The following is a 27841-nucleotide window of genomic DNA, read 5'->3' as shown; positions in this document are numbered from 1 at the left end:
GAGAGAGAGAGAGAGAGAGAGAGAGAGAGAGAGAGAGAGAGAGAGAGAGAGAGAGAGAGAGAGAGATAGAGAGAGAGAGAGAGTGAGTGAGAGAGAGAGAGAGAGAGAGAGAGAGAGAGATTAGCTCAGAGATAGCCTGAGATACCTTTTTATTTTCCTCCTTCCTTCCTTCCTCACTTGTCTTTCCTTCCTTCCTGTTTGATGTTTTCTCTTCCTTTTCCTCCATTTCCTTTCCTCCTCCCTCCTCCTTCTCCATCACTTTTGCTGTTTTCCTTTTTCAGTCCTACTTTTTTATTCCTTACTTCCTCCTTCACCTCCCTACTTCCTTATTATATCTCTCCTTACTTTTACTTCCTTCCTTCCTTCCTTCTATACTGCCTCACAGTTCCCTACCCTTTCTTTCTTACTTCCTTTTCCTCCTTTACTTTCTTTTTTCCCTTAGTTTCTCCTTTTCCTGGTTTCTTCCTCCCGTTTCATTTTCCTCCATTTTCAGCTGTTATACCTCTCTCAATTATTGGCGTTCCTTCTACTTCTCCTCAGTCCCCTTGTCCCGCCTCTCTTATTCTCCACCATTTCACTTTCTCTATCGTCCACTTTCTCTCTCTTCCCTACACTTTTTTCTCTCCCTCCAATCACACATTTTTCCGTAACTTTCCAATTTTTTTTTTTTCTTCCACTAACAGCTCCCTATTTTCCTTCCCTCTCTCTCTCTTCCTCCTCGCATTTACACCTTCCTTTACCACCTTCCCTTTCAGTTTCTTCCCTCCACCTCTTTTCTCCTTTCACTTCCAGCTCCATTTTTTCTCCTTTCCTTTCTATTACCTCTTCCGCCGGTGACGTCACGGCCGTAACCTCGGGGCAAATACCAGTGTTATTATTCTAATTCATATATTCCGCACAATACTTAAGATGGTGGGAGTAAACAATTATTGAAGAGAAAAATGCTCACTTCTTACCCCACAGGGCCGTTATTTTAAACGTATCGAGCTGCCTTTACGACTATTCCCAAGGCCGCGGAGAAGCTTGGCCAAGTTGTCACGGGTGACTTTACCATTCATGACGCTGAAGGCGTGTACAGCCATCACTACGATCATAAAACAGTCCGTGAATACCCCGGCAACTTCAACGAGAGGCTTTTCAAACAGGCGAGCCGAGGCGAAGATTACTTTATAAATAAGACCTTCCATCCAGCCAATCAGATCCAGTAGCTAAGCACACCCTCCCTCCATCAAGCCAATCAGCCCTGTAGCTAACATCTCCTCCCTCCATCCAGCCAATCAGCCCCGTAGCGATCTTCACTACAAAAGGTGCAACTAGCTCTAGATTCAGCCCTATGCAATGTCAACTCTGTGCTCCCTAAAACGGCATATCGCAAACCGAGGTGATGTGGTAAATCTCGACCCTATACAGGGTAAGAAAAGGAGAAGGGTGACTCCATATCAAGAAATTAAAATCGCGTGGCTGATCCCCGAGTCCAGGCGAGCCTCAGAACCTTAGACACACACACACACACACACACACACACACACACACACACACACACACACACACACACACACACACAGAGGATAATGAGGCAGGGGACTCATGGACAAACGCTCTGTTGTGACAGGATAGGGAGGCTTCCTCCAATAAGGAACAACAAGAGGAGAGGAAGGTTTCCCAGAGGGAGTTGAAGCAACTCCCGGGCCGCTGCCGAAGCTGATGTCGGTCTGCTCCTGCTGCGACCGGAAAAGTTCTCGCGTGTTATTCGCCTAGCTCACGCAGCACGCACGCACTCACCCCGCAACGCACGCCAGCACGAACTCACTCCCCAACGCACGTTCGCTCGCACTCACCCCCCAACGCACGCACGCACGCACATACGCAAGCACACACGCACGAACGATCGGACGCACAAGCACGCACTCACCTCCCACCCACGCTCGCACGCACGAACGCAAGAACACACGCAAGAACGAACGGACGAACACACGCTCGCACACACCCATCCCCAACGCACGCTCGCACGCACGAACACGAATACACACGCACGAAGGAACGGATGAACACACGCTCGCACGCACGAATACGAGTACACACGCACGAAGGAACGGACGAACACACGCTCGCACGCACCCATCCCCAGCGCACGCTCGCACGCACGAACACGAGTACACACACGCACGAAGGAACAGATGAACACACGCTCGCACGCACGAACACGAGCATAAACACGCACGAAGGAACGGACGAACACGCTCGCACGCACGAACACGAGTATACATACCCACGAAGGAACGGACGAACACACGCTCGCAGGCACTGACCGCCCAACGCACGCAGCACACAAGCACTCACACACGCAAGCACGCACACAATCACGTACCCACGCATGCACACGCACGCAAGCACACACTCACGTACAGACGCACGCACCCACGCAAGCATGCAGGCAGGCACGCCCGCACACACTCACACACGCAAGCACGCAGCCACGCACGAAAAACAGCACGAACTCACGCAAGTACGTAAGCACGCACGCACGCACGCAAGCACGCACGAAGGCACGGACACTCTGATGACGACCCAGGCAACAAGGCACCCTGACACTCCCTGGACACTCTCTGAACAAAGGATGGACACTCTGATGACGACCCACGCATCTAGCATTAAGGCCTTAGGTGTTGTGTGTTGGGTAGGGTTGCTGACCTCTGGGTGATGGAGACTCCTCCTGAGCAGCATACAGCACCAAGATAAGGCGATACAGCTACCCAACACAAGGAAACGGAAAATAAAGAAAATAACACCGAAGAATTAAGATTACAATATAAAGAGCACAAAAATAAAGAAGTGATAGAAACGCAAAATCAAGAAAAGGAAAAAAATCTAGCAGAGTAAGTCCTTTGGTGCTGTGTTGGGTAGGGTTGCTGACTTCTCTGGGGTGAGGGAGACTCATCCTGAGCAGCATACAGCACCAAGATAGGGCGATACAGCTAGCCTGCACAACATCAGGAAACGTAAAATAAATAAAAATATCATCGAAGAATGGATATTACTGAAAAAGGAACACGATAATAAAGAACTTGTAGAAAAACATCATGAAAGTGAAAACCAATCATTGGGGCAAGCATTAAGGCCTTTGGTGTTGTGTGTTGGGTAGGGTTGCTGACTCCTCTGGGTGAGGGAGACTCATCCTGAGCAGCATACAGCACCAAGATAAGGCAATATAGCTAGCCAACACAACACCAGGAAACGAAAATAATGATATAGCACACCGAAGAATGGATATTACTGAAAAGGAGCACGAGAATAAAGAAGTGATAGAAACACAACATCATGAAAGTGAAACAACTCATTGAGGCAAGCATTAAGTCCTTGGTGTTGTGTGTTGGGTAGGGTTGCTGACTTCTCTGGGGTGAGGGAGACTCATCCTGAGCAGCATACAGCACCAAGACAAGGCGATACAGCTAGCCTGCACAACACCAGGGAACGAAAAAAAAATAATAATAACACCGAAGAATGGATATAACAAAAAAAAAAAACATCACGAGAAAAATAAAGTGATAGAAACACAACATCAAGAAAAGGGAAAAATATCTAGCATTAAGGCCTTAGGTGTTGTGTGTTGTGTAGTGTTGCTGACTAGTCTGGTGTGAGGGAGACTCATCCTGAGCAGCATACAGCACCAAGATAAGGCGATACAGCTAGCCTGCACAACGCCAGGAAACGGAAAATTAAATACCGAAGAAACGATATTACAGAAAAAGAATACGAAAATAAAAAAGTCTTGGAAACACAACATGGACTGACACTCTGATGACGACCCACGCAACAAGGCCCCCTGACACTCCCTGGACACTCTCTGATCAATGGACGGACACTCTGATGACGACCCACGCAACAAGGCCCCTGACACTCCCTGGACACTCTCTGAACAATGGACGGACACGCTGATGACGACCCACGCAACAAGGCCCCTGACACTCATTGACACTCTCTGAACAATGGACGGACACTCTGATGACGACCCACGCAACAAGGCCCCTGACACTCCCTGGACACTCTCTGAACAATGGACGGACACGCTGATGACGACCCACGCAACAAGGCCCCTGACACTCCCTGGACACTCTCTGAACAATGGACGGACACGCTGATGACGACCCACGCAACAAGGCCCCTGACACTCCCTGGACACTCTGAACACTGCCCTGACCATTTGCAACAAAAAATCTCCTCACGACGTAACCTAAAAAGGACAAAATCCCCCCCGACAAAAAAAAAAAAAAATAGTTAACTTTCCAAACTATAACGAAATAGTTGTCACCAACAAGACATCAAAATAAAGAAGCCATAAAAAAGAAAAAGAAAAAAAGCAACAAAGAAATCAACTCAAGCAGTAGTAAAAAAAAAAAGACCTAACAAATCTAAAAAGGTCAACTCCTGATCAGTCAAAAAATAGAAAACTAAAAACATATAATGCCAAAATGTAACGACACGTATGAAATCAAACCGAAGAAATAAACGCAAAAAAAAGAAAAAAAATTAACCAAAAATAACATCAACACCCAAAAAAAAAACGAAACTGAGGAGAACTAAAACTAAGAGAAAAAAGAAAACCGGCAGCGGCTTGACTATCTTTGGCTTCAGCCTGGCTTAGATGGACAGACGAAGGAACACAGAAAGACAGGAATAAAGGATGAACTGAAGTGTAAGAGAAGGAAGAAAGAAAAGAATATTATTATAAAGAAGAAATTAGAGAGAGGGAAGAATGGAGGAAGGATGGAAAAAATGAGGAAAGAAAGGAAGAAAACTATAAAGAATAGGAGAAAGGGAGGAAGTAAACAAAGAAGGCAACAAAGCATATGTAGATTCAGAAAAAAATATACAGATGGACGGAATGAGATGAACGGAAGAAAGAAAGGAAGAAAAATAGTTGCCTGGGTGAGATGCTGACGCTGGCTAAGTGTTCAGGGTGAAATGCTGACCCTGGCTTAGCGTTCAGGGTGAGATGCTGACCCTGGCTAAGTGTTCAGGGTGGGATGCTGACCCTGGATTAGTGTTCAGGGTAGGATGCTGACCCTGATTAGTGTTCAGGGTGGATGCTGACCCTGGATTAGTGTTCAGGGTGGATGCTGACCCATGCTGACCATGCTGACCATGCTGACCCTGGATTAGTGTTCAGGGTGGGATGCTGACCCTGGATTAGTGTTCAGGGTGGGATGCTGACCCTGGATTAGTGTTCAGGGTGGGATGCTGACCCTGGATTAGTGTTCAGGATGGGATGCTGACCCTGGCTTAGTGTTCAGGGTGGGATGCTGACCCTGGATTAGTGTTCAGGGTGGGATGCTGACCCTGGATTAGTGTTCAGGTAGATATGCTGACCCTGGATTAGTGTTCAGGGTGGATGCTGACCCTGCATTAGTGTTCAGGGTCGGATGCTGACGATGGATTAGTGTTCAGGGTGGGATGCTGACCCTGGCTTAGTGTTCAGGGTGGGATGCTGACCCTGGATTAGTGTTCAGGCTGGGATGCTGACCCTGGATTAGTGTTCAGGGTAGGATGCTGACCCTGCATTAGTGTTCAGGGTGAGATGCTGACCCTGGATTAGTGTTCAGGGTGGGATGCTGACCCTGGATTTGTGTTCAGGGTGGGATGCTGACCCTGCATTAGTGTTCAGGGTGAGATGCTGACCCTGGATTAGTGTTCAGGGTGGGATGCTGACCCTGGATTAGTGTTCAGGGTGGGATGCTGACCCTGCATTAGTGTTCAGGGTGGGATGCTGACCCTGGATTAGTGTTCAGGGTGGGATGCTGACCCTGCATCAGTGTTCAGGGTGGGATGCTGACCCTGCATTACTGTTCAGGTAGGGATGCTGACCCTTGATTAGTGTTCTGGGTGGGTTGCTGACCCTGCATTAGTGTTCAGGGTGTGATGCTGACCCTGGATTAGTGTTCAGGATGGGATGCTGACCCTGGCTTAGTGTTCAGGGTGGGATGCTGACCCTGGCTTAGTGTTCAGGGTGGGATGCTGACCCTGGATTAGTGTTCAGGATGGGATGCTGACCCTGGATTAGTGTTCAGGGTGGGATGCTGACCCTGCATTAGTGTTCAGGGTTGGATGCTGACCCTGGATTAGTGTTCAGGGTGGGATGCTGACCCTGGCTTAGTGTTCAGGGTGGGATGCTGACCCTGCATTAGTGTTCAGGGTGAGATGCTGACCCTGGATTAGTGTTCAGGGTGATATGCTGACCCTGGATTAGTGTTCAGGGTGGGATGCTGACCCTGCATTAGTGTTCAGGGTGAGATGCTGACCCTGGATTAGTGTTCAGGGTGGGATGCTGACCCTGGATTAGTGTTCAGGGTTGGATGCTGACCCTGCATTAGTGTTCAGGGTGGGATGCTGACCCTGGATTAGTGTTCAGGGTGGGATGCTGACCCTGCATTAGTGTTCAGGGTGGGATGCTGACCCTGCATTAGTGTTCAGGGTGGAATGCTGACCCTGGATTAGTGTTCAGGGTGCGATGCTGACCCTGGATTAGTGTTCAGGGTGGAATGCTGACCCTGGATTAGTGTTCAGGGTGGGATGCTGACCCTGGATTAGTGTTCAGGTAGGGATGCTGACCCTGGCTTAGTGTCCAGGGTGGTATGCTGACCCGAGATTAGTGTTCAGGGTGTGATGCTGACCCTGGATTAGTGTTCAGGGTGGGATGCTGACCCTGCATTAGTGTTCAGGGTGGGATGCTGACCCTGGATTAGTGTTCAGGGTGAGATGCTGACCCTGGCTTAGTGTTCAGGGTGAGATGCTGACCCTGGATTAGTGTTCAGGGTCGGATGCTGACTTTGGATTGGTGTTCAGGGTGGGATGCTGACCCTGGCTTAGTGTTCAGGGTGGGATGCTGACCCTGGATTAGTGTTCAGGTTGGGATGCTGACCCTGGCTTAGTGTTCAGGGTGGGATGCTGACCCTGGATTAGTGTTCAGGGTGAGATGCTGACCCTGGCTTAGTGTTCAGGGTGGGATGCTGACCCTGGCTTAGTGTTCAGGGTGAGATGCTGACCCTGGATTAGTGTTCAGGGTGGGATGCTGACCCTGGCTTAGTGTTCAGGGTGGGATGCTGACCCTGGATTAGTGTTCAGGATGGGATGCTGACCCTGGCTTAGTGCTCAGGGTGGGATGCTGACCCTGGCTTAGTGTTCAGGGTGGGATGCTGACCCTGGATTAGTGTTCAGGATGGGATGCTGACCCTGGCCTAGTGTTCAGGGTGGGATGGTGACCCTAGATCAGTGTTCAGGGTGGGATGCTGACCCTGGATTAGTGTTCAGGGTGGGATGCTGACCCTAGATTAGTGTTCAGGGTGAGATGCTGACCCTGGCTTAGTGTTCAGGGTGAGATGCTGACCCTGGATTAGTGTTCAGGGTGAGATGCTGACCCTAGCTTAGTGTTCAGGGTGAGATACTGGCCCTGGATTAGTGTTCAGGGTGAGATGCTGACCCTGGCTTAGTGTTCAGGGTGAGATGCTGACCCTGGCTTAGTGTTCAGGGTGGGATGCTGACCCTGGCTTAGTGTTCAGGGTGAGATGCTGACCCTGGCTTAGTGTTCAGGGTGGGATGCTGACCCTGGCTTAGTGCTCAGGGTGGGATGCTGACGAGAGTAGGAGCCTGTGGCGGGGGTGACGTTCGAGGGACAGTAGGATGCGGTGTCGGGGGTGGCGTGCGAATGACAGAATGAGGCGGTTGCGGGGGTGCCGTGCGAGGGACAGGAGCAGGCGGTGGCGGGGTTCGCGTGAGAGGGACAGGAGGAAGCGTTGGAGGTGGTGGCGTGCGAAGGACAATAGGAGGCGGTGCCGAGGATGTCGTGGGAGGGATAAGAGAAGGCGGTGGCGGGGGTGGCGTGCTAGAGACAGAAGGAGGCGGCGGCGCGGGTGGCGAGCAAATGACTGGAAGAGGCGGTGGCGGGGGTAGCGTGCGAGGGACAGGAGGAGGCGGCGGCGGGGTTGGCGTGCGAGGGACAGGAGGAAGCGTTGGCAGTGGTGGCGTGCAAAGGACAGGAGGAGGCGGTGGCGGGGATGGCGTGCGAGGAACAGAATGAGGCGGTGGCGAGGTTAGCGTTCGAAAATAGGAGGTGGCGGTTGCGGGGGTGATGCTCGAACGACAGGAACAGGCGGTGGAGGGGGTGGCGTGCGAGGGTCAGGAGGAGGCGGTTGCGGGGATGGCGTGCGAGGGACAGGAGGAGGTGGTGGCGGGGGTGGCGTGCAAGGGACAGAAGGAGGCGGTGGCGGGGGGTGGCGTGCCTGGTAGAGGATGAGGCGGTGTCGGGGATGGCGTGTGGGAGAGGATGAAGGTTGGTGGCGTGGCGGGGGGGCGCCACGAGGAGGCGGTGGAGGTGGTGGCGTGCGAGGGAAAGGAAGAAGCGATGGCGGGGATGGCGTGCGAGGGAAAGGAGGAGGCCGCTGCGGGGGTGGCGTGCGAGGGAAAGGAAGAGGCGGTGGCGGGGATGGCTTGCGAGGGAAAGGAGGAGGCGGTGGGGGGTGGCGTGCGAGGGACAGGAGGAGGCGGTGGCGGGGATGGCGTGCGAGGGAAAGGAAGAGGCGGTGGCGGGGATGGCGTGAGGGAAAGGAGGAGGCGGTGGCGGGGATGGCGTGCGAGGGAAAGGAGGAGGCGGTGGCGGGGGTGGAGTGCGAGGGAAAGGAAGAGGCGGTGGCGGGGATGGCGTGCGAGGGAAAGGAGGAGGCGGTGGCGGGGATGGCGTGCGAGGGAAAGGAGGAGGCGGTGGCGGGACTGGCGTGCGAGGGAAAGGAGGAGGCGGTGGCGGGGATGGCGTGCGAGGGAAAGGAGGAGGCGGTGGCGGGCATGGCGTGCGAGGGAAAGGAGGAGGCGGTGGCGGGGATGGCGTGCGAGGGAAAGGAGGAGGCGGTGGCGGGGATGGCGTGCGAGGGAAAGGAGGAGGCGGTGGCGGGAATGGCGTGCGAGGGAAAGGAGGAGGCGGTGGCGGTAGTGGCGTGCGAGGGAAAGGAGGAGGCGGTGGCGGTAGTGGCGTGCGAGGGGAAGAAGGAGGCGGTGGCGGGGGTGTCGAGCGAGTGAAAGGAGGAGGCGGCGACGGGGTTGGCGTGCGAGGGGAAGGAGGAGGCGGTGGCGGGGGAGGCGTGTGAGGGGAAGGAGGAGGCGGTGGCGGGAGTGGCGAATGACAGGAGGAGGCGGAGGCGGGGTGGGTTGCGAGGGAAAGGAGGAGGCGGTGGCGGTTTTGGCGTGCGAGGGACAGGAGGAGGCGGTGGTGGGGGTGGCTTGCGAATGACAGAAGGAGGCGTTGGCAGGAGTGGCGTGCGAGGGACAGGAGTAGGCGGTGGCGGGGGTGGCTTGCGATTAACTGGAGGAGGCTGTGCCGGAGTTGCCGTGAGATGGACAGGAAGAGGCGGTGGCTGGGGTGGCGTGCGAGGGACAGTAGGAGGCGGTGGCGGGGGTGTCGAGGGAGAGAAAGGAGGAGGCGGTGGCGGGGGTGGCGTACGAGGGACAGGAGGAGGCGGTGGCGGGGGTGGCCTCTGAGAGACAAGAAGAGGCGGTGACGGGAGTGGCGTGGGAGGGACAAGAGTAAACGGTGGCGGGGTATCGTGCAAGGGACAGTAGGAGGCGGTGGCGGGGTTCGCGCGAGAGGAGGAGGCGGCGACGGGGTTGGCGTGCGAGGGGAAGGAGGAGGCGGTGGCGGGGTTGGCGTGCGAGGCTCAGGAGGAGGCGGTGGCTGGGGTGGCTTGCGAGGGAGAGGAGTAGGCGGTGGCGGGGGTGGCGTGCGAGGGAAAGGAGGAGGCGGTGGCGGGTGGCGGGATAGACAGGAGGAAGCGGTGGCGGAATGGCGTAGGGAAGAAAAGGATTAGGCGGTGGATGGGTGGCGTGCGAGGGCTGAGAGGAGGCGGTGGGTGTTGACGTGCGAGGGACAGGAGGAGGCGGTGGCTGGTGGCGTTCGAGGGACAGTAGGAGGCGGTGGCGGGATAGCGGGAGGGACAGGAGGAAGCGGTGGCGGGGGGGGTGCGTGCGTCGAACAGTAGGAGCCTGTGGCGGGGGTGATGTTCGAGGGACAGTAGGAGGCGGTGTCGGGGACAGCAGGCGAAGGACAATAGGAGGCGGTGGCGGGGTCGGCGTCCGAGGGACAGGACGAGGCGGTTGCGGGGGTGGCGTGCGAAGAACAGGATGAGGCGGTGGCGGGGTTGGCGTGCGAGGGACAGGAGGAGGCGTTGGCGGGGGTGTCGTGCGAGGGACAAGAGGAGGCGTTGGCGGGGGTGTCGTGCGAGGGACAAGAGGAGGCGTTGGCGGGGGTGTCGTGCGAGGGACAGGAGGAGGCGTTGGCGGGGGTGTCGTGCGAAGAACAGGATGAGGCGGTGGCGGGGTTAGCGTGCGAGGGACAAGAGCAGGCGGTGGCGGGGGTGTCGTGCGAAGAACAGGATGAGGCGGTGGCGGGGTTAGCGTGCGAGGGACAAGAGCAGGCGGTGGCGGGGGTGGCGTTCGAAAGACAGGAGGAGGCGATTGCGGGGGTGGAGTATGAGGGCCAGGAGGAGGAGGTGGCGTGGGTGGCTTGCGACGTACCGGAGGAGGAGGTGGTGGTGGCGTGCGAGTGAAAGGAGTAGGCAGCGATGGGGGTGGCGTGCGAGGGGAAGAAGGAGGCGGTGGCGGGGGTGTCGTGCGAGGGAAAGGAGGAGACGGCGATGGGGGTGGCTTGCGAGGGGAAGGAGGAGGCGGAGGCGGGGGTGGCGTGCAAGGGAAGCGAAGAGGCGGAGGCGGTGGTGGGGTGTGAGGGAAAGGAGGAGGCACCGGCGGGGGGTGGCGTGCGAGGGAAGCGAAGAGGCGGTGCCGGGGGTGGCATGCGAGGGACAGGAGGAGGCACCGGCGGGGGTGGCGTGCGAGGGAAAGGAAGAGGCGGTGGCGGGGGTGTCGTACGAGGGGAAAGAGGAGGCGGAGGCGGGGCTGGCGTGGGAAAGACAGGAAGAGGCGGTGGCGGGGCTGCCGTGGGAGAGACAAGAAGAGGCGGTGGCGGGGCTGGCGTGAGAGAGACAAGAAGAGGCGGTGGCGGGGCTGGCGTGTGAGAGACAGGAAGAGGCGGTGGCGGGGTTGGCGTGGGAGAGACAGGAATATTCGGTGGCGGGGGTGGCGTGCGAGGGACAGTAGGAGGCGAGGTGGGGCTGGCGGGGTGGCGTTCGACGGACAGGAGGAGGCGTTATGTAGATGGCGTGCGAAGGATAGGAGTAGGCGGTGGCTGGGTGGGCGTGTGAGGGACAGGAGGAGGCGTTGGCGGGGATGGCGTGCGGGAGACAGGAGGTGGCGGTGGTGGGGGGCGTTTGACAGACAGGAAGAGGCGGTGGCGGGGCTGGCGTGGGAGAGACAGGAATATTCGGTGGCGGGGGTGGCGTGCGAGAGACAGGAGGAGGCGGTGGCGAGGGTGGAGTGCGAGTTACAGGAGGAGGAGGTGGAGTGGGTGGCGTGCGAGGAACAGGATGAGGCGGTGGCGGGGCTGGCGTGCGAGGGACAGGAGGAGGCGGTGGGGGTGGTGGCGTTCGAAAGACAGGAGGAGGTGGTGGGGTGGAGGTGAGTTACAGGAGGAGGAGGTGGGGGGGGTGGGAGGTACATGAGGAGGCGGTGGCGGGGGTGGCGTTCGATAGACAGGAGGAGGCGGTGGCGGGGTGGAGGTGAGTTACAGGAGGAGGAGGTGGAGGGTGGCATGCGAGGGACAGGAGGAGGCGTTGGCGTATATGGCGTGGGAAGGATAGGAGAAGGCGGTGGCGGGGTTGTGAGGGACAGGAGGAGGCGTTGGCGGGGATGGCGTGCGGGAGACAGGAGGAGGCGGTGGCGGGGGGGGCGTTTGAAAGACTGGAGGAGTCGGTGGCGGGGATGAAGTGCAGGGGAGAGGAAGAGGTGGTGCCGAGGATGGCGTGGGAGGGAGAGGAGGAGGCGGTGGCCGGGGCGGCGTGCAAGGGACAGGAGGAGGCGGTGGCAGGGGTGGCAAGAGAGTGACTGGAGGAGGCGGTGGCGGGGATGACGTGCGAGAGAAAGGAGGAGCGAATGACTGGAGGAGGCGGTGGCGGGGGTGGCGTGCGAGGAACAGGAGGAGGCGGTGGCGGAGATGGCGTGCAAGGGAAGCGAAGAGGCGGAGGCGGTGGTGGGGTGTGAGGGAAAGGAGGAGGCACCGGCGGGGGGTGGCGTGCGAGGGAAGCGAAGAGGCGGTGCCGGGGGTGGCATGCGAGGGACAGGAGGAGGCACCGGCGGGGGTGGCGTGCGAGGGAAAGGAAGAGGCGGTGGCGGGGGTGTCGTACGAGGGGAAAGAGGAGGCGGAGGCGGGGCTGGCGTGGGAAAGACAGGAAGAGGCGGTGGCGGGGCTGCTGTGGAGAGACAAGAAGAGGCGGTGGCGGGGCTGGCGGAGAGAGACAAGAAGAGGCGGTGGCGGGGCTGGCGTGTGAGAGACAGGAAGAGGCGGTGGCGGGTTGGCGGGAGAGACAGGAATATTCGGCGGGGGGTGGCGTGCGAGGGACAGTAGGAGGCGTTGGTGGGGCTGGCGGGGTGACGTTCTGACGGACAGGAGGAGGCGTTGGCGTAGATGGCGTGCGAAGGATAGGAGAAGGCGGTGGCTGGGTTGGCATGTGAGGGACAGGAGGAGGCGTTGGCGGGGATGGCGTGCGGGAGACTGGAGGTGGCGGGGGGGGGCGTTTGAAAGACTGGAGGAGTCGGTGGCGGTGGCGGTGGGAGGACAGGACGACGCGGTGGGGGTGGCGTGCGAGAGACAGGAGGAGGCGGTGGCGAGGGTGGAGTGTGAGTTACAGCAGGAGGAGGAGGTGGAGGGTGGTGGTGAGGAACAGGATGAGGCGGTGGCGGGGCTAGCGTGCGAGGTACATGAGGAGGCGGTGGGGTGGTGGCGTTCGAAAGACAGGAGGAGGCGGTGGTGGGGGTGGAGGTGAGTTACAGGAGGAGGAGGTGGAGTGGGTGGCGTGCGAGGTACATGAGGAGGCGGTGGCGGGGGTGGCGTTTGAAAGACAGGAGGAGGCGGTGGCGGGGGTGGAGTGCGAGTTACAGGAGGAGGAGGTGGAGTGGGTGGCGTGCGACGGACAGGAGGAGGCGTTGGCGTATATGGCGTGGGAAGGATAGGAGAAGGCGGTGGCTGGGTTGGCATGTGAGGGACAGGAGGAGGCGTTGGCGGAGATGGCGTGCGAGGAACAGAATGAGGCGGTGGCGGGGCATGGCCTATTTATGTTATGGACTGCCTCAACACGAGTATATGGCGTTGCGATACCTGTGCAGAAGGACAAAGATCCGGATCTTCGTCCCTTGTGCTCCCTGTCTTACTCTATGGTTGTGAGACATGGACACTAAATGAGACTTGGAGAGTTGGAGTGATGCCTTTGGTAATAAGTGTCTATGCAGAATCATGAGATATCGCTGGAATGACTGTGTCAAACCGGCGACTACTCCGTAAGAATGATTCGATATATATTACCTGCATATTCCGCCTGCTCGCCGGCTGTTAATGTGGCTGTGGCGGCGGCGGAGGCGTCCCTAGACCCGCAACGAGCTTGCATTGCTCGCCCCCCCGTTACAGGGCCGCCATTTGGCCAAGGCCCTGTCCCCCTTTTATGGGGGTTAATCTTAAAGGTTTGAGGGCATCTTTCGCCCATTCATCTTCCTCCTACTCACAGGTATTGTACTCCGTGATTTTTCCCTCCTCCATCCCATTTTTCCCCCTAAAGTGCTCCCCCAGGGTTAATTACCGTCTCCCCTTTAGCCAATCTGTCTTAATTATCCTATAAATGCATTTCTGATCCCAATAAATGAAATAAGCTTGATCTTTCGCCCACTCCATCTTCCTCTCTCTACAGGTCGGGGTAATAAGGTCCCAGTCTCTGCCACACACACCCACCACCACACAATAATTCAATTTGCTACACGAACCAGTGTATCCATCCCGATGTGTTCTTTTAGTTGTTGATCTCAATAATTCTCGTTTTTCCGCGGTAGGAGCTGTAGGAGAGAGCCCTGTATGCGTTCTTGGAGCCATACCAGGGGTAGGGACGGGGAGTCGAGTCCCCCTTACAATTCCCTCCTACACCCCCTATTGCGGGAAATATTTTTTGGAGTATTTAGGCCAGTAATCTGTGCTTTACCTGTAGTGTAAGAAGTGTTAGTGAAATAAGAGGCTGTATGTTTGTGTCTTTACGACGGAGATGGTTCTCGTCGTGTATGGGTTTTTCCCGGAAATGTAACGTTCCCCCTCTCTGAGTCTCTTTCATACATCATATGTACCTGGTTTTTACAATAATTGTACACCCGCCCAAGGGTAAAGATTTCGTGGAGAATCCTCAGCCTTATTCTGGTTACCATTGTGAGAGGAGAAAACTAGAAATCAGTCGTGTGTCCATTCGCCCATTTCCGTCAGTTTCGGGTAAATCGTGCCTTCAGTGAGGAATTAATTGTAAACAATGTCGTCAGGTATGCCTATGTATTACCTTCTAAACTAAGTCACAGGAATAAATGTAAGCACTCCTACATATAGGCCTTTATTTCTTGTCACTCCCCGTTGTGAGATTTGTCCGGCCGGCTGTGAGTTAAACTAACCATTTACCGCCCCCGAGCCTGCCCCGCTCACCTCACTACCCTACCCAAGGGATCAGAGTTTCGCTCTGGGTCATTTTAATCCCTCATTAAATCCTTAGTCCTTTCTATACACATACTCTTAAGGTTCCCAGTGAGCTACCGGTGACATAGTTCATCGGTAGATCTCTGGGTGGTAACAGCAAACTACCCCAGGGTGAGTCCCCTTGTTTTCCTCAGATATCCATAGGTGAATTCCTTTTTACATCATTTAGTGCCTGAATTTCCGGGCACGACACCAGCAACCCGTGCAGTGTGGCCGCAGCCTAAGAGACAATCCTGAGTGGAGGAGGCCAAGGGGACGCCCATGGGGTTCGTGGCTTGAGCAAGTCGATATACCCTGCCAGAAGGTACTCGGACTGGGAAGGGGCCTGCATGAAGACTCGCTCGAGTCGGAGAGACCCCAGGCTTGGCGTCGTAGGGTGGGCGAGGCGACGCGCCCTGGCGTATGCCCCTTTGATTAATGATTGATATTTAGCATGCCTATGTGAGTTAGCTATGTTGGAAATACTAACGGAAAGTGTGCATTACTTTATAGATAGCCTACTATCGCCTTCAATGCTGCTGCTGCATTGTTTGAAGGCCTGTTCTCCCTTGAAAACTGGTAGTGTAGTATAGTAGTATTGTACTTTGTTTCTTAGGTGATGTCATTTACGTTTTTTTTTTTTTTTTTTTTTTTTTTTTTTTTTTTTTTTTTGTTAAGTGAGTGCCGTCATTCAATTAAGAATGTTTTTTAATCATGAAACTAGCTAGATTATCTCAATCATATATATTTCGCACGTGTCTCTGAAACAAAATATGACGTCATGAACAGTCAATCGAGTGAAAGGGGTGCGGGCTTAGCCAGTATGGGGGAGGCTTCTTGGTGCAAATTGTCAAATTAATTTGGACAGACTATAGAGGCCAGGCATAGACTAAGACACTCTCTTAGCCTAGTGGACACAGAGGACAACCAAGCCATGCAAGCTCCCAAAAGCCAGAACAACAGAGAGGCAGAGGTGCTGAGCCAAGGGCAGCATAAAAAAGGCACTGTTGAAGGACCTGTAATTACCATAAAAAGAACACCTGTAAATTTGGTAAAAATGGAATCAACTGTCTTTATGAACACCCAAAAGCATGCCCATAGCTTCTCACACATGGCTTGGACAAACAGATACACGGTGTAGACAGGGGAGGCATTGTGAAGACCTTCACTCAATCTGATAGATTTTGATGTGTTTTGCATTAATATGAAAACTGTTTCTTGGCAAAATCACATTTGATTTTATTGAAATAATATGCTTGGCTGGCAACGGTCATGGCTGGCAGTGATGGTGCCTCGCCTTAACTGTTACTTCATATTATACAACTGCCATGCAAAATCTCCTCACTCTTACAGAACAATCTAATGACCAGACAGTTAAGGGTATTTTAAAATTAAATCAAACCTGACTTAACTAATCTCCTAACTGGAAGCTTTGCACCCTAGACCCCCTTGAACATTAAAAATTCGATATTACGGTTATTTCTAAATTTGCCAACCTAGTTCAACCATCAAAATGCTGAGATCTACACGATGAAATAGATTAGGTTTGATTGTTTCAAGGATGTTGTAAAGCAATATATAATATCATTACTTTTACACATGGTAAGTTATCCTTATGTTACAGAGAACAAGTTATATCGCATCAGAAAAGGCAAATGGGTTCAGGTTAGTAGTGACAAATGTACGGAAGTGGGGGTAGCTGAATGGGGGGTGCACGGAAGTGGGGGCGGGGGGTGACGAAGAGGGGTCTGGACCTCTCTGCCCCCCCATCTTTCACTTTTTTCACATCCCCCCCAACCCCCCGAAAGGGGAGGTACTGCAGCGGGGGTGACAGGAGCAGGGTAGGACGGTCAGCGGGAGGGTGACGGAAGAGAAGATGGTCAGTGGGGGGGTGACGGAAGAGGGGGTAGTTGAAGGGTTAAGATATTTGGGTAAAGATTAATATCTACGAAACGGCATGAGCCCTCCCCTCTGGTCATGTGAGATAAGATCGCGGAAAAAAGGGCTCGCATGACCGCAAGATTATAATCACGGAAAAGGGTAAAGACATTAGGTTAATGACCTGGCTCGAATTATCCCGCCCACCTGCTCCCCGGCGTCTTATCGTCCACACACACACACACACACACACACACACACACATATTCAGTGCTATATAAGCATCATCCTTTAATAATTACCATCAGTAATAGAGTTTCCGCTATGGCTGAGACATATTCAGAGAACCTTCTCGATATTTTCCAATACCCTGCGCGCATAATAGTTGCAGAATATAGCAACTCCGGAAAATCGGAACTTGTACAGCAGCAGTGGCGGATCCAGGGGGAGGCGGCTGCCCCTTTGGAACTAAATTGCGCCCTTTCAAAGATTCACTGAGATCTGGGGGTATCATTCTTGTGAACGCTACTACTTGCCTACTAATTATAATGATAATAATACTAACAAAACTACTACTACTACTACTACAAATACTACAACTGATAATAATAATAATAATAATAATAATAATAATAATAATAATAATAATAATAATGATAATAATAATAACCTTCTATCTGATCGCCAGTTTGGGTTCCGCAATGGGCGTTATACGGGCGATCTTCTTGCTCTCTTAACTGGCTCTTGGTCATCCTCTCTTACCCGTTTTGGTGAAACTTTCTCAGTTGCGCTAGACATATCGAAAGCTTTTGATAGAGTCTGGCACACTTATTTGCTTTCTAAACTGCCCTCTTTTGGATTTTATCCCTCTCTCTGTTCCTTTATCTCCAGTTTCCTTTCTGGCCGTTCTATCTCTGCTGTGGTAGACGGTCACTGTTCTTCCCATAAACCTATCAACAATGGTGTTCCACAGGGTTCTGTCGTATCACCCACTTTCTTCCTGTTATTCATCAATGATCTTCTTTCCATAAGAAACTTTCCTATCTACTCATACGCTGATGGCTCCACTCTGCATTATTCAACTTTTTTTCAACAGAAGACCCTCTCAACAGGAATTACAAGACTCCAGACTGGAGGCTGCAGAACGCTTAACCTCAGACCTTGCTATCATTTCCGATTGGGGTAAAAGGAACCTTGTGTCCTTCAATGCCTAAAAAAAAAAGTTTCTCCACCTATCAACTCGACACAATCTTCCAAACATCTATCCCCTATTCTTCGACAACACCCATGCAGCCGTCACCTTCTTCAACACTAAATATCATCGGTCTACCCTTAGCTCAAAATCTCAAGTGGAAACTTCACATCTCCTCTTTTACTAAATCAGCTTCCTCGAGGTTGGGCGTTCTGCATTGTCTCCGCCAGTTCTTCTTCCCCGCACAGATGCTTTCCATATATAGCGGCCTTGTCCGCCCTCGTATGGAGTATGCAACTCACGTGTAGGGGAGGTCCACTCACACAGCTCTTCTGGACAGAGTGGAGTTTAAGGCTCTTCGTCTCATCAGCTCTCCTCCTCTTACTGACACTGCCTCCAACCTCCACCGCCTGCGCCTCAGGTACAGGTGTGCCTCGCTCCTGGACCTAGACGGCCCGGTCCCGGTGGAGTGCCCTTACTGCGAGGAGGAGGTCGTCCAGCCGCTCGTCCACTACCTCTTCGAGTGTGGGGGCACACGCCATCTCCTCCACAACCCGGACGGGGTGCCGGCACCAGAGCTTATCATGGCCCTCAGCGACGAAGCTCTGGTGCGTCTCGTCACAACATGTGAACCCCCAAGGTAAAACCCCCGATAAGACTTCGTCAATTCAGCTCAGAGGCCGTCATAATTGACAAAGGCCCGTTTCCCCCCAGGGGATAAATTACAAAGAAGAAAGAAGCGTCTTTCACAGTGGAACGCCAGCACTCCGTGGGCGAGCAGCCGGGTGGCCCTTCTGCGGCGGCGAGGTTGACCCGCGTGGTCATCCTCGCTTTGGGCCCCCCCGCTGCAGTCAAGTCGACTGGTCGGCTGCTCGCCCGTGTACCGCTACGAGTTGCTACTGGGCGCCTGCCCGGAGGGCCCGTGCCTCCGTCACTGCTCGCCGGCTGTTACCCGTGGCTGTGGCGGCGGCGGAGGCGTCCCTACACCCGCCGGGACTTGAACTGCCCGCCCCCCCTTACAGGGACGCCTTTGAGCAAAGGCCCTGTCCCCCTATTAAGGGGGAAAATCTTTAAGAAGAAGCGTCTTCCATCAGTCCTCGACTGGCAGTTGGGGAAATAGTTCGCCTTGTTGGAAGTGCTCGTTTCTCTGTATTCCATAAAGAATACACGCAGCAAAATACTCACGAGCTCTTTCGCATAAAATCAATTAAACACAAGAATCGCCCAAGAACTTATCTCTTAGAAGATTTGTCTGGAGAACCAATACAGGGGATATTCTACGCGCCAGAGCTCGTCTTAAGCGCTCTGCCCGAATCATAAGATATTAAAATACTGCGTTCGTGAAAAATTAAAGGAAAAAAGCAGTATTTTGTATAGTGGTTGGGATACCCCACTTCATTCAACAGCTGGATTGACGCTAATGATATTGTAGAAAATGCGTAAAAAGACACCACTCCTCAGTGCACACAAAAACTTTGTCTTACTTTTGAGGAAATTAAAAGTAAAGATAGAAACCGTGCTCATAAGCACACAGCTCGAGAACAATTGAACTGTATATCTGAATTATTTTCCAATTTGTTAAAGGAGCACCTCACCCTCAATAACAAAGTTATCAAGAAATTACGTAACTATCGGGAAGACATACGTGCCATAGCTAGAAAGAAAACTCCTCTCCATAAGAAAAGATTTACATTGACATCGAGACGGGGTGGTAATATATTAGCTGCTATATTACCTAATGCCGCTTCCTTGATCGGAAAATTATTTGGATAATGCGCACGTATTATCTTGTTCCCGAGTCTACCGCTGACAAAGACGGTTCTCCTGGCGTTGACGTCTACCGCAACAACAAGACCATCATCGTTTCTTCCCTCAACTGCAGTTCCTGCTACGAAAAGAGGGGCTTTACTGGACTCCTACATGGATTATACCCGCACAGTAATCTGTACCACGAAAGAAGTTCGATCTATCAACTGAACAGGTGTCGCTGGGAAGATCGTGGTATTCCCGGTAGTCTGCATATTCGCTATCCTCCGAGTGAAAATCTTCCTTATGTGGCGTGTATCCTAACCCAATATGCTCCTGGCCGCGAACTGGAAAATAACCCTATAAACCAAGGATATCTTCAGACGTCAAGAGATCAAAATTTCATTCGTGGGGTAAAGGAAGACAGTTATGATAACCGTCTCTGCTAGTTTAAAGAGTCCATCACAAAACTGGTAGAATGGGTGATTAAAAGCAGCATTACAAGTGTCGTCTTCCCCTACAATATTGCAAGCGCTGGAATTCTTTACGTGTTGTGGAAAGCTGACTACCAACCACATCTTCAAGAGGCTGCGGCTGAACTCCAACTGCATAATATATCGTGCGTCATCCTGGACAGATGGTGGACCTGCGATGAGCCTGAAACAAAATTAAATCTATCTGTGTCTCCCGAGCGAAACAGGAAGAGAAAACTGGTGGATACAGAGGACGACGCTGTGGCTGACGAATGGAAAAGAAAACGGGACGGTGCTGTAGTCGACGTGGATCCTAATAACTATAGCTCCAGACAATTTCCCAATAATTATGTACATCACTAAATGTAAAATATGTCAATAAATAACAATGTAATGATGTTTAGTATGATTTACCTTCAATATGTAATTGGCATCTCGTCATGTCTACCTCTATATAATGAAATAATTATAATATTTTTGCTAGTGTCTTGCTTGCTGTAAATGGAGTCACATCATATATGTTACCAGCATTACGGATGGGGAAATTTACCCCAATTCCAGCACTAGCTTTACTAATAATATACAAACTCTAACATTAGACAAGGACGTGGAATATGAAGTCGGTCTACTGAACGTGTTGCTTCCCCGTCGGTATTACATTGTTAAACCGGGTGAACCAGAGTGTAGTATACATCTTGAATGTGGTATAAGACCAACACCAGATTCAGAAGCTATTGAAAGACGCACACTGTCAGAGGCTATTAATGCTAATATCTTGTATAATGACACTTGGTATTTGCTGATGTGTGTTAACTGTATAATAACGACATTGATAAAGGAGATGGTCGATGGATACAACTACCATTTACTAGCGTATTCTAGAGAGGTTCTTGCATTTAGCTCAACAAATGATCATTTAATTTTGTTCTGCTACAATGGTTATCATCCACTAGTTGTATTTATTAAGGTTTCCTTTGATGCGCTACTGGCCCAGGTTCTCGGTTATGTCCCTAACTTAGGTTATGCTGTGTTTTCTTCCTTGGGTACACATGAAGAACAAAAAAAAAAAACGTTCTTGTTCCGCTACATGGTCATGCCCCTCTGTTGAGAAATGGAGACGTACAGTGTGTTCTCATTTACACTGACCTTGTCAATCCCTCTAGGTATGCAGGGAAAAATGTAAATATTCTTGATGCCTTTTCGCTCTCCGGAGGTCTAACAAAAGGCATGCATCCAACTATATATAAGTCCCTTAAATCCAAAGTAATTGATTCGATTTCTATTAAACTCACAGATCAAAAAGGTCGTCCTATGCATTTCGAAGAAGGATACCCTATTACATGTTTACTTCATATCCGGTCGCGTTGAATCTTCGAGAACATTTTGCTGTATTAATAGGAATGTTGTCCATTTGAAAAGACAGTCTCCTCGCCGCCACCATGCGGGTTACATTCATCCCTCCTTCCGTAGCAGAATATCATACCCTGTTTTCGAATGGCAAACAGATATCATCCCGAGGGAGTGGTTTTGATGACATAGTCACACTTTCTTATGAACCAAGCTATCACAGGGGCGGGGGTTTATTCTCGGTTTTAGCAGGACTCGCTAAAAGAGCTTTCCCTTTCCTAGTTAAAAATGTCATTGTGCCTTCAGCTCACACATTTGGAAACAATGTTCTAGATGATATTTCACAGGGAAGCAACTTGAAAAGCTCTATAAAAAAGCATGGAATTAATTCCTTAAGGCAAGCTGCAATGAAATTGACTAGAGGAAGCGGGAAAAAGAAAGTCAAGCGAGTCGGGAGGAAAAAATATTATAAAAAGGACCTCTTTACCGAGTTGTAATCATTGTTGAACTAAGAGCAGTATGGCGAGCATCACTAGCGCGGTTGGTGTCGGGGACCCGCGTTCTCCCCTGGGGCAATATGCCGCCGGTGTCAGTGAATTGTTTCCTCGCCCCAACAAAATGAGATTATTGGAAACAACGATTGCCTCCCGTTATAATGCTGATGTTTTACCTACTAACCTTGGATTCAATATGAAATTATCCGATATATATATATATATATATATATATATATATATATATATATATATATATATATATATATATATATATATATATATATATATATATATATAATTTCTCATTCCTGGAACATTTGGCAGTTTTATTGATTTGGGGAAATTGGTGTTGCACACCTCTTTACGCTTAACTAAGCCAGACAATACTACTCCTCTCGAAGACGCTCAACATGTTGAATTTGCAAATAATACCGCGCACAGCCTATTCAAATCAGTGCAATGTTTTTTGGGAGATGTAGCTGTTGACAATAATGTACTTTATGGGTACACGTCATACATTAAAATGCTGAATACTTTGTCGCCCAACAAATTGAATACAATTGGAGCCAATGCTAATATTACCATCCCAGAGAACGGTTTTATTTCCAAAGTAACAGCAGAATGCTTTGACAATGCCAGCGCGCAACACAAGACCATTATGAAGCGGTATACAACTCTACCCCGCTTCTTCTGGATATAAGTTCTTTAGACAGTTACTTGCTCGATGGTATTTCGGTTTGACTCCGAATGGAACTATCTAGTAATGCATGGCTGCTAAATTCTCTAGCTGGCGATAACATTCGTCTGCGCACAGATTCAGCCAAGCTGCTTTATACGCGACTGTTTCCTTATCCTAATGCACTTCATGCTTTGAACGCGTCTCTCGCCACCGGGAATCTTTTAAAATCGACATTTACCAAAACCCTCTTGAAAACCTATGTGCAGCCAAAGACCAAACCTCAGGAACGTATGATCAACCGTGGGTAATGTTATTCCGGAAAACTCTCACTTATTATAACGAGCATGGAAGCTCATTCTGGCGACTATACGCTAAATCCATTGTATTTGAGCCATGGTGATATAAGTCAAATAAGCTTATGTTAATGGTAGAACCATGTATAATATTCCTAGTAAATTCCTCAAGACTATGCTGAGCTCTACCATCGTACTTTGGATGCACTTGGTTTTCATAAAGACCATTTAATCGGAAAGGATATTTTCGGCAAGGGGGCACTGATTTGCACAGTTGATTTGCGTGCTGAAAACTTGAATGATAATTTGCCCGTTGTAATGAATGGGGGGCTTAGACTTAACTTGAATCTAAGCAAGGGAGAAAACGAGAACCGTCTGTTGATACTGTTTGGCGAAACAGTGGGTATAATAACAGCTAACTCTGAAAGACGACTGCAGTGTGATGTACGCGCTTGAAGCGGCTGTGCGATGAACATGGAGATTGAAAGAGGATTGAGGGGCACATAGGAAAGCAAGCCTTGTTTTAGGCGTGTTATTGGCAGACGAGGTAAAATCTATACCTCGATATAGAAAACCTATATTGTGTATTGTCATTAAGCTATCAAGTTATTCTAAAAGAGAAATGGGACACTGGATTTGTCTCTACTATGAACCGGGCATGGCAGTGTTCCTAGATAGTTATGCTCTTGATCCAAAATTATGCTCTGATCATTTTAAATATATTGATTACCCCGGGCTCAGTATGTATAAAAATGCATTTCGACTTCAAAGCACGCGAAGCGATGTGTGCGGGGCTTATGCCATGTACTTTGCCTACAATATTTCACAATTGAGTGTAAGAGAAACTCTTGAAAAAATATGTATGGAGTTTTCCAAGACCGAATATTCGAGGAATGATGAACACATGATGAGGTTCGCTTACAGCAAGTTTTTAATGCTTGTATGCCATCAAACATTTAACATGTGTCCATAAAAAGTAAGTATTGACTTTATTGATTTCTCATATTGAAGTGTATTACACTCCATGAAGCTATTCTAAGCATAAATATTTTTCTAATTCCTTTATCGGGGGTTTGTATACCGTGCTTAAATCAGTTTTTATAGCCCAGTGCTGCCGCCCCCGCCCGGCCCCGCCCCGTTCCGAGCCCGCGCGCAATCCTGTCGCATCCTGTCGTCGCAGCGCCCGCTGCCCCCGCCGCCGCCGCCGCCGCAGCAAACATTTCGCGACAGTCTTTTATGTGTGAGCCGGATCGAAACATAAAAGCGTTTTATTCATATGTTTCCACAAATCAAATAAATTTTAAGACAATTATTGTGGGTTTTTTTCATCCGTTTTTTGATAAATGACATATAAACAAGTCAAACAAACTCAATGTTTATTGGAATTTGGTCAAATTATGATTCCAGATTCATCATGTGCAATTTTATAATATCATAGACTCCAACATTAGTCCTATATATAGAATATATTTACATATATTTTATATTTAACATAAAAATAGCAGGCAAATTCTTACACTATAAACAGTATATACAACATTCACACCAGTCCTTATCTTATAAACAACTACAATTTATTCTGAAAAGTCTGTATCTTCTAGCATATATTCAAGGGGGGATGATGAGAGCATTTGATTTATTTCTTCCTGTTCCGCGGCTAGCATTAACATGTCATCATCCATCGCTACCTGTATTTTCGAGGGAAAATATTGCTCGGCCAGCACATCCCGTTCTCCCCACAACTCATAGGTTTCTTCTTCTTGTTCTCCCATTTCACCGATCTCTTGCCCACCCATTACCTCGGCTAGTCTCGCTTCTGTTATGTCTCTTTCATCGCCTTCCTCCAAATTTTCTTCGTTTGACAGTGTCATGATCTGGGCTACCTCCTCCTTCTCCTTCTCTTCCTCCTCCTCCTCTAGCCCTATAGAAATATTGGGATGACCGTAAGATCGTGACTCCAAGGTGCTAATGTAGTATCTTTTGTCCTCAACTACAGATATCCCTCTCTTGGGATATTTTACTGTACTCATTCGTCCATTGCGCACTGTGAATCCCTGATAGTCAAAGGTAAATGTTTGCTTCTGGAATAGGGCGTCTTTGTATCGCTGATGAGCAATTTTCTTCTTTATGAACTTTGGAACGCCCTTAGCTGAACTCAACCGGTCACCGTCTGCCAAGAGGATGGAGTAGCACTTTTGTTTTACACCTACAAATTCTGAGATGGTTTTTTCCCCCACTTCAGACTTGAGAAATCCAAGCTTTCCTTTGTTGTCTGTGCTGTACAAGGAATGTGAGGGGCTAAAGTTACTTGTGTCTATATAGCTTTTGAAGGGTTCCTGCGAGTACTCTGTTAATAGATCAGGAGTTTCAATTTCTGTTATTAAGGAATCAGTGTCACAACACTAGTTTCGCCCGATCTCCGTAATGAGCCTTCGACACATTGTAATAGAAATCATATAGTCGCAGCTTGGACAGCTCTAGCATGTAGTAGCCAAAGTAGTTTGGATGATTCACCCGTGAATATTTCCTATGGCTAGTTACAACTACATGGCCATCATTGAGAGGTACAACGCGTTTAAAGTAAAGACTTCGGGCCAGCTTCAAAAACTTTTCGCGGTTGGTGACAATATCTATGTCTTCATTATATTCGGCCACGTTCATCAGGAATCGACCAAAAATGCTGTTTGAAATACATTTGATTGCATTTTTCTTGATAGGGCAAGTAGCAATTTTGCGGGCTTCTATGTTATCCTGAGTGAAGTCCGCAAGAAAGTGCTTTTGCTTAAACGTATAAATAGCATGCACTTTTTTAACAACCAGGCCTAGTTGAATAAGTAGTTTAAGGAGGGGCAGAGCAAACAGCATTTCCTCCTGAGCAGCATGTGTTCCAATCAGTTTTATGTTCTTACACGGTACTGGACGGTTTTCTTCTTCATACCATTCGCGTGTGACTGACGATATATCTCTGTTGGTGATATTGTGTCTTCTGATGATCAGTGGGAGGTCATCCGTTTTCTCAACGACTTCACGTGAGACAGCCTCAGTATCGCACAGAATGAGGTATCCAAAATCGCCATCGGTTGCTTGATTGACCAAGCCCCCGCTCAAAAACGATTGCATTTCTGTCTCATCTAGTTTCTCATATCCCCACATGGCAACTTCTCTTGCATTACAGTGGGATAAAGACTGTTGAAGTCAAGATATGAAAGGAAAGTGCTTCTATCATGTTTTGGATTAAACTGAGGGTTCGTGTAGATGTTATTGGCGCGTACAAAACGATGCGCAACACTTGTGTAGCGCCCACGCACATTTGTTTGAATGCAATGATATATGTCTGGGTTACTAAGCACCTCTAATTCCTGCTGTGTTTTTTAGCAGAAAAGAGTCATAGGCAAATCCTGGCAGGCTAACATAATTTACAATATCCAACCTCCACTGGGTTTTCAAAATACCTTGCAGGAAGACATCACATAGAAGGCCAACATCCATTTTTACATAAAGCAACAAACAGTCCTTCAGGCTCTGACACCCAGCTACTTTCCAAACATTCTGAGCATGTTCATAATCACTTTCGGAAAGTTCTGCTTCTTGAAGCGAATTGAAAAAATCTTCGCGGAATGGAAGACGTGTTTCAGAAAGTCGTTCCATCGAATCCATATAGTCATAACAAAAAACCTGCTTTCCCTTGATCAATAATAGTAACGCAGGTGCTGGCACATCTTTCAACATCTGTTGTGTGCATATGGGTTCGTTCCCATTACTGATGAATTGGTTCGCTAAAGCCGCTAGTGAACCAGACATAAAGGCATATGAGTCAATAAATCTCAAGTCATTTATGATGACTTCATGGTATTTGTGAACTGAACGTTTTGGTCTTAGTTTGATTTTCAAGTCAGGTATCGTTAATTCACGCAGGATTAACGACATGTCGTAATTAGCATTATGTGCAATGAGAGTGATCTGCAATTTGTGATTTTTCATTTGAAGGTGGCATCTATTACAATAATCTCCAATGTAATTGTTTCCTGATTTTTCATGGTCATGATGTTTTACTCATTTACCTTAAAAAAAAAACGTTTACAGAGAAGACAGTGAGTTTGCTCATTGTGACGTGTCGTATCTTCATCGGTCATGTTGATTTTATTGTAGCCTTTTGAAAATTTTAACTTCTTCCAGGCACGCTGCATTGTATGAATAAAATGGTTTACAGCATTACTTCCACAATAGGATCCGCTTTGTACTGTTTCTCCGTTTCTATTCACTATAATGTAAGCATACGCTATGGCAAAGTGATGTCTCTTTACACATCCAGACACATTCGAAGTAGGCTCTACGAGAATACTCTCAAAGTCATAGAATGCTAAATAAGATGGCTCATATGCTTTAGCATGATTAATAAATTTCACAGTAGAGCCCGCGGGTGGGAATCTTAGTCTTGTGATCATCGTTGGGCAAATTAGCTTATGCTCAGCAAACATTGTCTTGTTATCACAGGCACACAGGCAGATATCGCAAAACATTTTTTCCCCGCGACGTTGGCAGGTAAACAGGTTCATGTATGCGTCAAAGTCTTGGATAAGAGCTAGGTGTCTGTTCCCCAACAACAGGCAATGAACAACTTCTTGATCTTTGAACACCTTTCTGACTAGAGTTAGTTCGCCTTTTTTGTCTTCAACGTTGTCTAGACAGTAAACCCGAATACTTATGTTGTTTAATCTTTCAAGCCGACCGAGGTCTTCCCAGGATACCGGGATTGGAATGTTGCCTGTATTAATAGAGGCCAAGCAAGCATTCTCCCATTGACTCCCTGATGGAACTACATTTCTTGACTTTAGATAGCGATAAGCTGGTAGCACTTGGAAAACACAGTCCGTGGGTCCTGAAGGGTTGAGAACTTGTGTTTTCCCTGGAACACCCTTAGGATTGGGTATATACTCTCCAATACTATTGTGCAGCATTATAAGAGAGAAGGAAAATTTTACGCTAACTATTTCATCTAACGTAAATCCACTGCCCTCTTCGTCTGACATGTCATGTTCAAACCGATTAACAAAATATTCGGATAGTTCACGTACATATAAATCTATATCATCATAGCTAATTACCTGCA

General features: G+C 49.8%; 1 long non-coding RNA gene across 1 annotated transcript in view; it reads left to right on the top strand.

Annotated features, from left to right (window-relative positions):
• The first annotated feature begins 16158 nt into the window (after window positions 1-16158).
• Window positions 16159-27841, top strand: part of LOC126989667 (uncharacterized) — a 14765-nt gene continuing 3082 nt past the window's right edge. The window contains exon 1 of the long non-coding RNA XR_007743577.1: window positions 16159-16291. This is a non-coding gene — a long non-coding RNA (uncharacterized LOC126989667). The remainder of the gene's footprint in view (window positions 16292-27841) is intronic.

The sequence above is a fragment of the Eriocheir sinensis genome, unplaced genomic scaffold (assembly GCF_024679095.1).
Source record: "Eriocheir sinensis breed Jianghai 21 unplaced genomic scaffold, ASM2467909v1 Scaffold1266, whole genome shotgun sequence".
In the NCBI taxonomy this organism is placed as follows: domain Eukaryota; kingdom Metazoa; phylum Arthropoda; class Malacostraca; order Decapoda; family Varunidae; genus Eriocheir; species Eriocheir sinensis.
The sequence above is the reverse complement of the archived record's forward strand: the minus strand, read 5'-3'. Positions and strand labels throughout refer to the sequence as shown.